The following is a 13,776-nucleotide window of genomic DNA, read 5'->3' as shown; positions in this document are numbered from 1 at the left end:
TCTTATTATTACACGGCATGAATACTTATTAGAAAAGCTTTATTTAGTTCTTAGAAATAATATGAATTGCTGAATTCAATTAGGTACTTTCAAGAAAGCTAATATCCTTAATCCCTTTGTGTTCAGCTCTTTAAATGGTTGATTGAAAGTTCTGAGAATGCTTAAATATACACCTGCTGTCTCTCCTTCTGAGACCTTGAGTGTCAAAGCTTGATTCTACAGACTGTTTTTTCATACTTCGCTTTAATACTTGAAACAGTTGGAGATGATAGGTCTTTTTCTCTTTCTCCAAACTTCCCAAACTTGGGGAAAATGTCTGCATTGAGTAAGCAAATCCAAGTTAAGCATTGCTAAGGAAACAGAGTAATGGGGTGGGGAGCAGTAGTCGTGTGTCACACTTCAGGGAGGCTTTTCAATGAGGCCTTTTCTTAGCTCTTTGACAAATAATAAAGCCAATCGACTCTGAGAATGTTCCTAGAAGGGACCATGTTGTACAACTCACAAGCTAAGGCTGTGTATATTTAAAGCAAATTTTAAGCATGCACTCACAGATCCTGGGAACTATAGTTTTAATAGGGTGCTGGGAATTGTAGCTCTCAGAGTGGTAGTTCCCAAGATTCTTGGGGGAAGAAAAGGTGCTTTAAATGTATGGTGTGCACACAGTCAGAATCCATTTAAAGCACCTTTTCTTCCCTCCAAAATCCTGGGAACTTATACTCCTGGGTAAAAGCAAAACTAAACCAATTAAACCAATGACCTAACAATAGGTTGTCTTATCGCTAGTATGTATGGAAGTGTGTAATGTTGCATTGCTCTTTTATATTTGACCTTTTGCTGTTCAGTTCTCTCTCCATTTTGGGAGTCAAGATGTTCAGGTGTCCACATGTCCTGTAAACATGAGGCTTGGTGTAGACATATCATTTAACCCTGGTTTACATTTCAATATTCTGAATGTATTGGCAAACCATTGTGCAGTCTGATAAGAGAAGCATCCTCCTTTGACTTGTCTTCCTTCTTTATAATGTTACAAGTTAGTGGGGGAACAGGGATCCCTCAGTTCCCTCGGTGCCAGATTTCCACTTCTAGATTCTTGGGTGCTGGGGTTTAATCAGAGCCATAGCTGTCAACTTTCAGATTTGAAAATAAGGGATCAGCAGCCTCAAAAATAAGGGATCAGCAGCCTCACCTGTCCTAGGGACAATCTACAGGATATCTAACAATCCAGGATAGCAGCGGGAAACGGCGCTGGAATAAGGGAATTTCCCGCAAAAAAAGGCAAGGTGGACAGCTATGATCAGAGCTGACAGGCTGCAGCTTGTTTTAGTGCCAGACAGAGGGCAGAGGGAGATGATGGCCCTGACATTAAGCCATCTACAATACAAAAAACCGTACAGGTAACTGAGGAGGAAGTTGTCAGGGTAACGTGGGTGTGGTGTAACAAAGGAAAATCACCACATTTTAAAACTAAGGTTAGAATAGCAGGAGGAATGGGAGGAGTTGCTTGGCAAGGGGTTTTCTGGGAAGGAGAAGCAGGAAAGAGGTAGAACTTGTGGGGGCTGAAGTTAAGAACCACCTGAAAGTGGGTCAGAGATATGGAAATGTATTGGATTCTGATGCTGCACTGCTGTGGGGAACAAGCCCCACTCGAAAGGTACTGCTGTGAACTCTTTTCCTCCATCAAGACCCAGGTGTATAAAATAAACCATATCTCTTAAAACACTGCAGTCTCTGCCATGCCTGAATTCTCAATGGGAAAAAATGGCCCTGAATGAACGCCTGGAACCCCCTGTAATCTTGCTATGGCTTGGCAGAGATTGGGGGTGACACGTAAATTCTGTAATGATATGAAGAGAAGAAGACCTGCTAGATAAGAGCATGGAACCATTTAGTAGAGAGTCCCATTTCTAGCAGCAGTCAGCCAGATGCTTCTGGGAAGGCAGCAAGCATGGCATGAAGACTCCCCCCCCCCCCCACAAAAAATCCTCTGAGAGGATATCCCAATTTGTTTCTGAACAGCTGGTATTTCATTTCTTGTGGCAAAGAACTCCACATGCTAATCATACAGTGTATCAAGTAGTATGACCTTTCTGTTATCCCTAAGCTTATTGCCAGTTAATTTCCACTAGTCCCCATTTATTTTCAGAGACTGGGATTTTTTCTGGAATATCGCTGGAATATCACTCTCACACAATGAAGTAGAAAGGGAAATTTGTTTCTACGTTATCGCAGGTAGCACTATATCAGTGTCCCAACCTTTCAAAGAGGTTGAGCTGGAATGGGCAACTTTACAACAACTCCTTAATAAGTTTACTCCATTCTGCTCAATGGTACTTATACCTGAGGAAGTGGACTGAGAATTGTACCCTTTAATCCACATTGCTGCCTCAAGTAGCTCCCCATCTCTCTCTGTAACATTGCTAAAACTGCTCTTTAAGCAATTCCTTTATCACTTTTCTCCCACTGGACACCCCCGCACACCTTGAATGATTCAGGTTCTCCCTAACTATACCAATTCCTCTGTCTTTTTATTTATTTGTGCCCTTTAGCCACTGTATATCAATCACTTGAAATAATTAGAGGTTAAGTACTGGGACGCGGGTGGTGCTGTGGGTTAAACCACAGAGCCTAGGGCATGCCGATCAGAAGGTCGGCGGTTCAAATCCCCATGACGGGGTGAGCTCCCGTTGCTCGGTCCCTGCTCCTGCCCACCAGCAGTTCGAAAGCACATCAAAGTGCAAGTAGATAAATAGGTACCGCTCTGGCGGGAAGGTAAACAGCGTTTCCGTGCACTGCTCTGGTTCGCCAGAAGCAGCTTAGTCATGCTGGCCACATGACCCGGAAGCTGTACGCCGGCTCCCTCGGCCAATAAAGCGAGATGAGCGCCGCAACCCCAGAGTCAGTCACGACTGGACCTAATGGTCAGACAGTGGCTCAACCACACACCTTCACACTGGATGAAAAGATAAGTGAACAAACCCTATTCTGGAACAGAGCCATAGACTGTTTGGAGATGTGCTGAGAACTTCAATAGAGTTCTGAGAAAGATAACTGATACGTGCACAAATATGTGATGGTGAATTCTTCCCACTTGAGTTTTGAGGAGCTTCATCTGATGGAGGGGAGATAAAAGCTGTGGCCATGTTAGAGTGTTTGGGAGAAGTTATTTAGGGAAACATCAGGGACAGCTACTTTTACCTGTCTATTCACAATGTCTATATCAATGGAGGAGGAACCTCTTCCAGAGGCAATGAGATGGATGTAAATATGATTATTGGTGCATAGGTACTCACTAACCAGAGTTAGTGTAAATTGCAGTTAGGAAGTCTACTTCAATCCATGGGTGGTATCCAACAAAGTCATTCCATTAATTGAAGGATTCTACTTCCGCAACAGAACTTCCTCTCCCTCTCTCTCTCCCTGCACCCCTGTGCCCTTCCTAAATATGTTCCAGAGGGTTGGGGGAACCACCAGAACAGATTGAGGTGCTACAGGGGGCAAACCCAGAGAGGAGAGGGAGGACAAGTGCCTTTTTTTACAGCCAGAAGTCCCTGCACTCATGGAACTACTTCACTGGATACCTTCCCCACATTTTTAATTTTGATTTGTGGCTGATCACACACTCTATTCTGGCTAATCAGATGTAACAACTATCATTGAAGTTCCTTAATAATATGAGAGTTCAGCTTTTATTTACACTGAATGATAAAAAGAAACAGTGAAAGGAAAAGTTGTGGACTTTCCAGCAACTGGAAATCATTTGGGTGTGGGTCTTTAAAAATATAACCATGCCACACTTAACAACATCTGCAGCCAGCCTTAGAGAACAAGTGCTCCAGACTCAAGCATACTAATGCAGTGATTGCGTGTGGGTGAAGTTTTAAAGATCTTTTTAATAGCATTTCATATCCTAGAGTGCACCTGCTCTCTAATCTTGCCTTGTTGAACTCATTTTACACTATATTTATATTCCTATTTAATTTTTGTGCAGTCTATCAGCAGTTCCTTCTCTGTGTGTCACAGAGCAAATTAGTATGATTTAATCCACCATGTATCCAGTTTGGCTTCCACCACTTTATTTGAAATAGTGAACTAAAACTAATGTTATATCTCGATGACTTCATGACTTAATGACTCCAGAATATTTAAAGCTTTAATATATTTCTCTAATGTTTTTATTATTGTTATGTCGCTGAACCACAACAATTCAAGAAGTATTCTGAAAGATTATGGAATAAAGACCACCTGGTACTAGCTAAACCCCTACTCAGTCAGAGCTTTTATACCATTTCCTGCATAACTAATTCATTTATTATCTTTTGATTTAAAAAACGTAAAATGATATTTTAGTATTTTAGTATATTCATATTCTACGTGTTTATAGTACCTGTCTTCCAGATTTCTATTGATTTCTTTCCTAGCTTGGTGCCTCTACAAATCACAGCCACATTTCCAAAACATCTAAATATATAGCTGTGGAAAAGAGGTGATATAGTATTCCAGGAAGACACACTGCACTCATAATTACATGGGCAAATCCAACTTGCTGGTTTTGCTCCTTAAAAAAGGACACATTTGTATAAATGTACCCAGCAATTTCAAACATGTTACTTAAAAGCACTAATCACTGCAGTCTTTTTACTTGTACATAAATATTCTCAAATCGTTACGTCTGCAAATATAAATATAAGGCAATCACATAGGAAATTGGGTTTTTTTTAATAACTCTGACATTTCTTTTTTTTTTTTTTATAATATATTTATTAAAGTTTTCAAATAAAACATATATCAAATAAGCACTTATCGTTGTCCATTTAACCTCTTTCAATTGTTACATGGGACTCCCCCACACCTCCCGCATACACTTACATCATTATTAAATTATTTTCAAGCAAATTATCATTTAACTCATCTTAATTAATAATCTTAATTTGGTTTGACATATAATTCGACTTTAAATCTATTTTAATGGTAGACAATTGTCTGCACTGGCATCCTATTCAGCACTCAGCCAGATTACAATATTTTTGTAAATAAGTCTTAAATTTCCTCCAGTCTTCTTCCATCCTTTCTTCTCCCTGGTCTCGAATTCTGCCGGTCATCTCGGCTAATTGCATATAGTCCATCAGTTGCATCTGCCATTCTTCCACAGTGGGTAGCTCCTGAGTTTTCCAATTCTTGGCAATTAATATTCTTGCTGCTGTTGTTGCGTACAAAAAGAATGTTCTATCCTCTTTTAACACACTCTGGCCGACAATACCCAGGAGAAAGGCCTCTGCTTTCTTAGTAAAGGTGTATTTAAACACCTTTTTTAATTCATTATATATTTTCTCCCAAAAGGCCTTCACTCTAGGGCAGGTCCACCAGAGGTGAAAAAATGTTCCTTCATTTTCCTTACACTTCCAACATTTGCTATCAGACGAATGGTATATTTTAGCCAGTTTGACAGGGGTCATGTACCATCTATACATCATTTTCATCACATTTTCCTTCAACGCATTACATGCAGTGAAGTTCAGCCCAGAGGTCCACAACCTTTCCCAATCTTCAAACATAATATTATACCCAATATCCTGCGCCCATTTTATCATTGTTGATTTTACCATTTCGTCATGTGTGTTCCATTTCAGCAGCAAGTTATACATTCTTGAAAGTACCTTAGTCTTAGGTTCTAACAGTTCAGTTTCTAACTTTGACTTTTCCACTTGGAATCCTGACTTTTTGTCGTTTTTAAACACTTCTTTAATCTGAGCATAGTGTAACCAGTCTCGCACTTTGTCTCTCATCTTTTCTAAACTCTGCAATTTCCAGTTGTCACCATCCTTTTCTATTATCTCCCAATATTTTGGCCAATTGGCCTCCATATTGGCTCTTTTCCGAGCCTTAGCCTCCAGGGGTGACAGCCACCTCGGAGTTTTATTCTCCAGTAAGTCTTTATATTTTGTCCAGACATTAAAAACTGATTTTCTGACAATATGGTTCTTGAAGGCCTTATTTATCTTAGCTTTATCATACCATAAATATGCATGCCATCCAAACGCATTATTAAAACCTTCCAAATCCAAGACATCCGTATCTTCAAGAAGTAACCAATCTTTTAACCAGCAGAAAGCTGCAGCTTCATAATACAACTTTAAGTCTGGCAGGGCAAAGCCCCCTCTTTCTTTCGCATCTGTTAATATTTTAAATTTGATTCTGGGCTTTTTGCCCTGCCAGACAAATTTAGAGATATCTTTCTGCCACTTCCGGAAGCACTCTGTCTTGTCTACAATCTGCAGTGTCTGAAACAAAAATAACATTTTTGACAATACATTCATCTTGATGGCAGCTATTCGGCCTAGCAATGAAAGTTTTAATCTTGACCAACTATCCAAGTCTCTCTTAATCTCTGACCAACATTTTTCATAATTATCTTTAAATAAACTCAGATTTTTTGCTGTTATGTTTACCCCTAGGTATTTAACTTTTTTAACCACATTTAGTTCTGTCTCTTTCTGAAGCTGTTCCAACTCAATATCTGTCATGTTTTTCCCCAGAACTTTAGTTTTTTGCTTATTTAACTTAAATCCTGCCACTCGACCAAAGTTTTGAATCAGTTGTAGTACTCTTTTCAAACTAGACTCCGGCTCCTGTAATGTCAGAACTAGGTCATCTGCAAAAGCTTTAAGTTTATATTGTTTCGCTCCGACCTGAATCCCTTCCACCAACCGGTCCCCCCTAATCATATTCAGGAGCACTTCCAGAACCGAAATAAACAGTAATGGGGAAATCGGGCAGCCTTGTCGTGTACCTTTTTCAATTTTAAACTCTTCTGTAACCACATTGTTAACTATCAGTTTAGCCTTTTGTTCTGAATATATTGCCTCAATCCCGTTCTCAAACCCCCGTCCCACTCCCATTTCTTTTAAGTTCCCCTTCATAAATTTCCAAGAAATGTTGTCAAAGGCTTTCTCCGCGTCTATAAAAATTAAAGCTGCTTTGGTGTTTATGTTTGTTTGTAAAAGTTCCAATATGTCTATAATGTTCCTTGTGTTAGTAAACATATGTCTGCCCGGGAGAAAGCCTGCCTGGTCTTTATGGATTATCTCACTTAAAACTTTCTTAAATCTTCGTGCCAAAACATCTGCAAATATTTTGTAATCCACATTTAAAAGGGAGATGGGACGGTAATTCTTAAGTTGTGTCTTTTCAGTTTCTGACTTTGGAATCAATGTGATAAATGCTTCTTTCCACGATTCAGGCGCCTTCTTCCCCTCCATTATTTCATTACTGACCTCCAACAAAGGTTGTATCAAATAATCCTTCAATGTCTTATAGTAGTTAGAGGTCAGTCCATCTGGCCCTGGTGATTTGCCCTGTTTCAGACTCAGGATGGCCTGTTCAATCTCTTGTTGTGTTATTTTGCCATTTAAAATTGTTCTGTTTTCTTCTGACAGCTTTGCTAATCCATTTCTCTCCAAAAATTGTGTAATCTCTATTTCATCTTGTGGCCCTTGAGTATATAACTTTTTAAAATACCTCTGGAAGCACTTTCTAATCTCTCCCGGGTTCTGAATGTTCCTTCCTTCAACCTCTAAGTTTGTTACTGTATTTAATCTTTGTCTCCTTTTCAACTGCCAAGCTAGCAGTTTCCCACATTTATTTGCCGATTCAAAAGTTTTTTGTTTCATTGTTTTAATCTTCCATTCTATTTCCTGATTTATCAGCTTGGAATATTGCGCCTGATAAAGTTTAATTTCTCTCAGAATCGGTTGGGACTTCGGGTTAGATCTTAACTTCTTCTCCAACTCTTTGATACTTTCCAGAATTTTATCTTTCTTTTCATTTTGCAGTCTTTTCTTTAAGGAATTCTGTTGGATCAAGAACCCTCTCATCACAGCTTTACTTGCATCCCAGATAGTTCTTTTTTCCACCGTAGTGTTCAAATTAATCTCAAAATAGTCCTTTAAGGTTTTTTGGGCCTTCTTTACAATTCTTTGATCTCTAAACAGGCCATCATTCATCTTCCATCTAAAGGAGCCGATTGGGATCAATGTCATATCCATTCTCAAGGCGTTATGGTCGGAGCATGTTTTGGGGCAGATTTCCACCTTCCTCACCTTAGGTGCCAGACTTCTAGTTATCCATATTTGGTCGATTCGTGTCCAAGTCAGTTGAGCTTCAGAAAAGAATGTTCCTTCTCTTCCCAAGGGGTTTCTAACTCTCCAGATGTCAACCCAGTCCATATTGTCAGTCATTTCAAAAAAGGTCTTAGGTAGTCTTCCCTCTTTAGTAATGTTCTGGTTCTGTGACTTATCCATATTTGTTGATACGACCCCATTCATGTCCCCCATCATGATGACGTTGTTGTAATCCAGATAGTCCAGCATGATCTCGTGCAACTTCTTATAAAAATCCGATTTTCCTTCATTTGGAGCATAAATTCCTAATATCAAAATTTTTTCTCCTTGATACTGTATTTCTATTGCGAGAATTCTTCCACTTTCGTCTTTAAAGAGAAATTTTGGTGAAAGGCTCTCTTTTGCATAGATCACTACACCTCTCTTTTTAACTGTATCCGATGATATAAATTCTTGACCAAGCCTTTTATTTATTAACACCTTTCTATGGAGCCTAATCACATGCGTTTCTTGTAAGCATATAATGTCCAATTGTTCCTTTTTTAAAATATGAAGAATTTTAGACCTTTTTTCGGGACTGTTACAGCCATTTATGTTCCAACTCAAAAGCTGCAGAGACATCCTGGATAGATCTGGTTATTCTTTCTGGGGTGGTACCTTGTTCTCCGGTCCTTGAGGATCCGAGGGGGCGGGCTCCCCTGGAGGTTCTGGCGCTGGCAATCCAAGTCCTTTGTGGAGGTCTTCTCCGTGTGCTCCCAAAAACTTGTCTCTATCTTCCACTGTTTTGATTTTGATCTTTCTCCCTCTGTAGGTAAAGGATAATCCTTGTGGAAACTCCCACCTGAAGATAATTGCGTTGCTTCTCAACAGTCTTGCCAATTCCGTGTAATTAGATCTAAGGTCCAGCAACTGCTTAGGAATGTCCTTGTAGATTTCAATTCTCTTGCCCAAGATGTCTAGTGACTTTTCGTAGTGCAGGCCCAAAATCTTGTCCCTTTCCTCCTTTGATCTCAATGTTATCAAACAATCTCTGGGCTTCTCTGTCCTTCTGACTCTGCCAAGCCTGAAAGCAGATGCAATTTTAAAGTCTTTTTCCTCTAGCTCCCAAAACTTGGCAAATTCCTTAGTTAGAAATTCAATAAGATTATCTTCTTCCACCTCTGGTATTGACCGTATCCTCAAGTTGGTCTCCCTGTTTCGCAGTTCTGTCATCAAAAAGTAAATCTGATGTTCTCCAACTTGTTTGCTGAGTGGTCTTACTTCTTTCTCAAGTTCTTCCAATCTTTGACTAGTATCTTCAGCCAGTTTACGATTTTCACCTACAGCCTCCTTTAATTCTCCAATGGATTGGGCATTCTGTGCAACTTGTCCAGTCAGCTTATTCAAACTTTCTGTGTTCTGTTCAATTTTAGCTGTATGCAAATCAGCCTTCTTGTCCAGAGCCTCCAGTTTCTCCAAAATTTTCTCCAAGACAGAGCTACTTGTCCCTGAAGCCATATCTCCCAGGTGCAGCTCCTCTGTCTCACCCTCCCCTGCCTGTATTAGGGAGGCCGCCTCTATGTCTGGAGGCAAAGTGGAAGGCAAGGCCGGCACAGAAGATCTACGCTGTGAGGCTGCAGATAAAGTTAAAGTTGTTTGTTTAGTCCTTCCTCTTCTCCTTGCGCCACTCATTCCAAAGTTATCTGTAATCCAAGGTCAATCCAAGTTGTTCCCATGAGAAAGCAGAGTCCCAGATGCAATAGTCAAACAGAGGCCGGGAAAGGGAAAGTAAAACAAAGTCACTGCTGTAAGCCCAAAATCCTCTAGAGGGAGCTTAATACGTCTTCAGGGAAAAGATCAAATCCAAGTTAAACTTATAAATTTAAATCCATGTCTATCGCCTCCACAGTGTGTTATTTTTAGCAGAGTAAAACTTAAAGCAAAACAGTGTTTCTTACAGTGCCTTGACTGCAACAGTTTCAAAGTATCCAGTTCCAGCTCAGAATGTTTCAAAACCTGAATTCAATATATCCAAAGTTGCAAACTGGTGCTCATTCAGGCAGCTCCAGCACCAGAGATTCTTATTTATTTTATAATCCACTGGTACCACAGAAGAAGAATATCAGTGCATCCCACATATGACCAGCAAAAGTCAATAGCTCAAAGTCTTTCACTCAGAAAACTGCTTTAACAGGGTGCCAGCATTTAGTTAAAGCATAACTTTTTGTCTCCACTCCTCCTGCTCTTTGCTTAAAGTTCAGTATCGCGGGAGATGGGCTTCCTGCTTATTCTCACTCCGTTTTCAGCCAAATTTCAACTTTTTTTTTTAAAAAGTTTTAAAAGTTCCATAAAGTTCTCAAAAAGTTTCAGAAAGTTGACGAAAGTTTCAGAAAGTTTTCAATGTCCAAATTTACTCACGGGTTGTAGTTTCCAAAGTTCAGAAAAGTTGCAGGAAGAAAGGACAGCGCTGACCGGCAACAGCAATGCGGCTTCACTTCGCTGTTTGCGCAACGACCCACAGCGCCGCTACCCCCTCCGCGATCCGGAGCCCCTTACGGGGTCCCTTCAACGTTTTGGGGGCTGCTTCTGGCGCCCGCCGGGTCCCGAGACCACAGGCTTCTGCCACCTGTGGTTTTCCTGGATGGGTCTCCGCTTCGCCGTAGCGGACGACCCGTTTACAGCGGAGCTCCCTTCTCCTTACTCGGAGAAGGCAGCCATTACCGGTCGCGCCGCCTCCGGAAGTCCAACTCTGACATTTCTTTAATTATTCCAGGAAACATTTTTTTTTCATTTCTTTTAATTGCAAGCTGAATGAAGCATTTGGTATTTTATGACTAATAAATTATAACAAATTTAAATTTTAGGCCTATATATGTTTTTAGGGAAACAACAACAAATGGATCTACTACACCATACAGATGATTTTCTGTAGATCATAAGGGAAAACAGATTATGGGCATGATTAAGCCAAAGTATACTAAAATCCCATTGATATTAAATATCAATAGAATTAGCTTCATTCTCCCAAATAATTTGTATATGCATAGATTTGTATGACAAATTAAGAATAAAACTTAAGAACAAGTTACTGTATTGAAATGAATAAAAAAAGAACTAGTGAGTTCACATTCTGCAATACAGTGCTCATGAGATAACAACAGTCAATAAAAAGTGCTTTCCTTAATTCCTGACTAATAAGTCACTATTGAACATATAACAATGTGATTTATGTTAAAAACAACAACATGACTGCAATTAGGCCTAAGCATAGATAGATGAGGACCATCAGCATACAGCCTTATTTTCCTTCCACTTTAGCTTGCTACTAACAATGGATGAATAGGGAATTCTGTCAGCTTGAATGAGATATTAGTCAGCCATTGTGAGCAGCATAAAAGAACACTACGAAAAGGTAAATTTACCCACCTATCATCAAGCTGTAATTATTGTGCATCTACAACACATTTCCAGGAATGAATGTCCATTCTTGCAGTACCACTTTGGGAATTTTGTGCATGTGTGGGAGAAGGCAATGCTTTGCCTAGGTAAAGATTTTTATTTTTAAATAAATCAGGTCACTAAATTTGCATTTTTATGAAATATAATTATTGTCCCATGAGTATTAGTTGGAAATCACCTGTACGTTTTTTAAAAGATCTGACTGATTTGTCTGAATCTAGTTAAAATTAGGGCCTGGGGTTAATCTGGACTCTGCCAGACCTGCAGAACTATCAACTATAGCAAATTTCAAGCTCACAGTAGAGAAGCCATGCAGGATCAAAATGAATGAAACATAGAACTCTCTGTCATTTCGGCTTGGAACTTTCTGCTGAATTTAACTGAGTGCTATGTGAGACCTTGGCATCCTGGATAATAAGATTAGAAGGAAGCATCATGCTGTCAGCATAATGAGAAGCTACCAACATGTAGACAACTGTCATGGTACCAAAATAAATGTGAGACTATAACATGTTTTGGAAAGGCAGTGCTGGAGTGCACCCAAGTGCTCTGTGCAAAGAACTGCTGATAAACAAGAGTCCAGATCGATTATGGTAATTCATAGTCTATGTTTTATGTGACTTAACCCACTTAAGTAATGCAAGCAAAAGGTGGAAGTCCTTTCTCCAGTCTAGTTTCTGATCAATGTAAAAACTGCAAGGAGCTCCCACCTCCACCAATGCCTGATGTTTATCCAACTCTTGTTTCAACTAGCTGAAAACAACAAGATCTGGCCTACTGTGAACTTTATTCCAAAATGCTTAGGTGTTAGAGAACTTAGAACTTCTGTATTTCAACCAGCTGAGTTTCAGGAAGTTAGAAGGAGACTCCGTCAACCTACGTCGCTTCCTCTGATTTATCACTTTGTCAATACCATGATTAGTTTATGACATTATTAAAACAAACATATATTCTATTATGTTTCTAAAAGCATAGAAATTTATATGCTTTTAAAGTGGCTTTATTCTCTAACAATTTCTGATATCATGATCTTGCATGAATGAAGCATTGTGTCTTAAATGAAGCACTGCGCAGGGGAGTTCTGCTGCCAGCCCTGCCAGTGGGTGCCCCAGGGCACCCACCCAAAAAGCAGGTGGGTGGAAACTACTGCTGACAGTATCCCTGAAGACACCTTTGATATGTGGCAATTGGGGTGTAGGGAATGAGCCTGCAATGGAACTGTTGACTCAGTCAGTGCTGATCCTGGGAGCAGGCATAGCTCTTACATCAATATATAAGATTTTCAACATTTATGGATATATCATTACGTATTTCATTATCAATATATATATATTATCATTATCAATATATATAATCATTATCAATATATATTTCATTATCAGCAAACTGTATTTGAGGATAGCCCTTCAGATAATCAATCGTATGATTTCACATTAACCCTTTGAACCCAAAAGCCTCTCAGAGGATAAAAGTTTAGTAGTAAATGAACCTGCATGGTTTTGAATTATTTTACATTTAAAATATGGAATTCTTATTTCCACCCATCATTAACCTAATTGAACTCATTTAAACATGCAGATTGTGGCAATGAACTTTCATGTTTGCAGACACTCTTTACTGCTTACTGTATCTTCTGAGTTTCTTTGTTTTGAGCATTCATTAGTTTGAAAAGTTGAAATAAGATAAATTTGATTATAGTGTTTACATTATAATTCAGACAGATAATTATAATTATTTCTGAATTTGAATATTTAAAGGGAAATAGGAGATTCATTGTTCTTGGATACTTCTCATTTACTTTTGAAAACACTGATTTCTTTGGTCTACCACATTAAAAAATTGTAACCAGAAAAGTAAACTTCACGGGAAGTCATAATACAAAGCTCAGTATTATTGATTTTGTTTCAGTTTTCCTACTGATGCCATCTTAAGCATTGGCCCCATAAGAGATATTTATACAATTTTGAATAATTGCATTGCTTAACTTTCCTATAGCACCATGAAATCAAAGTGCTACTAGAGCTTACATGGCTATAAATGTACACTGGTTGTGATTAGATTATTGACAGTTTTATAGCACAGATGCTCTTTAATCACAATTAAGAGTTCACTTTAAGGGACCAGGGAGCATGTAGAACTTGAATAATTCATTTTTATGTATGCTGATCTTTCAAGCTTTGCAATGACCATTCCTCCACTCAAGGCAAACTGCTTTTCGTAG

At 39.1% G+C, this 13,776-nt stretch overlaps 1 protein-coding gene and 1 long non-coding RNA gene across 6 annotated transcripts in view; one reads left to right on the top strand and one right to left on the bottom strand.

The window, feature by feature from the left end:
• Positions 1-13,776, bottom strand: part of CADM2 (cell adhesion molecule 2) — a 365,475-nt gene that overhangs the window by 83,423 nt on the left and 268,276 nt on the right. The window lies entirely within an intron of this gene.
• LOC310761794 lies at positions 1,009-1,720 on the top strand. Its single transcript, XR_014547717.1, has 2 exons — positions 1,009-1,102; positions 1,289-1,720. It is a non-coding gene; the product is annotated as an uncharacterized lncRNA (long non-coding RNA).

This window comes from Podarcis filfolensis, assembly GCF_964270895.1.
Source record: "Podarcis filfolensis genome assembly, chromosome: 4".
NCBI classification, from domain to species: domain Eukaryota; kingdom Metazoa; phylum Chordata; class Lepidosauria; order Squamata; family Lacertidae; genus Podarcis; species Podarcis filfolensis.
This window is presented reverse-complemented; position numbering and strand designations above follow the sequence as displayed.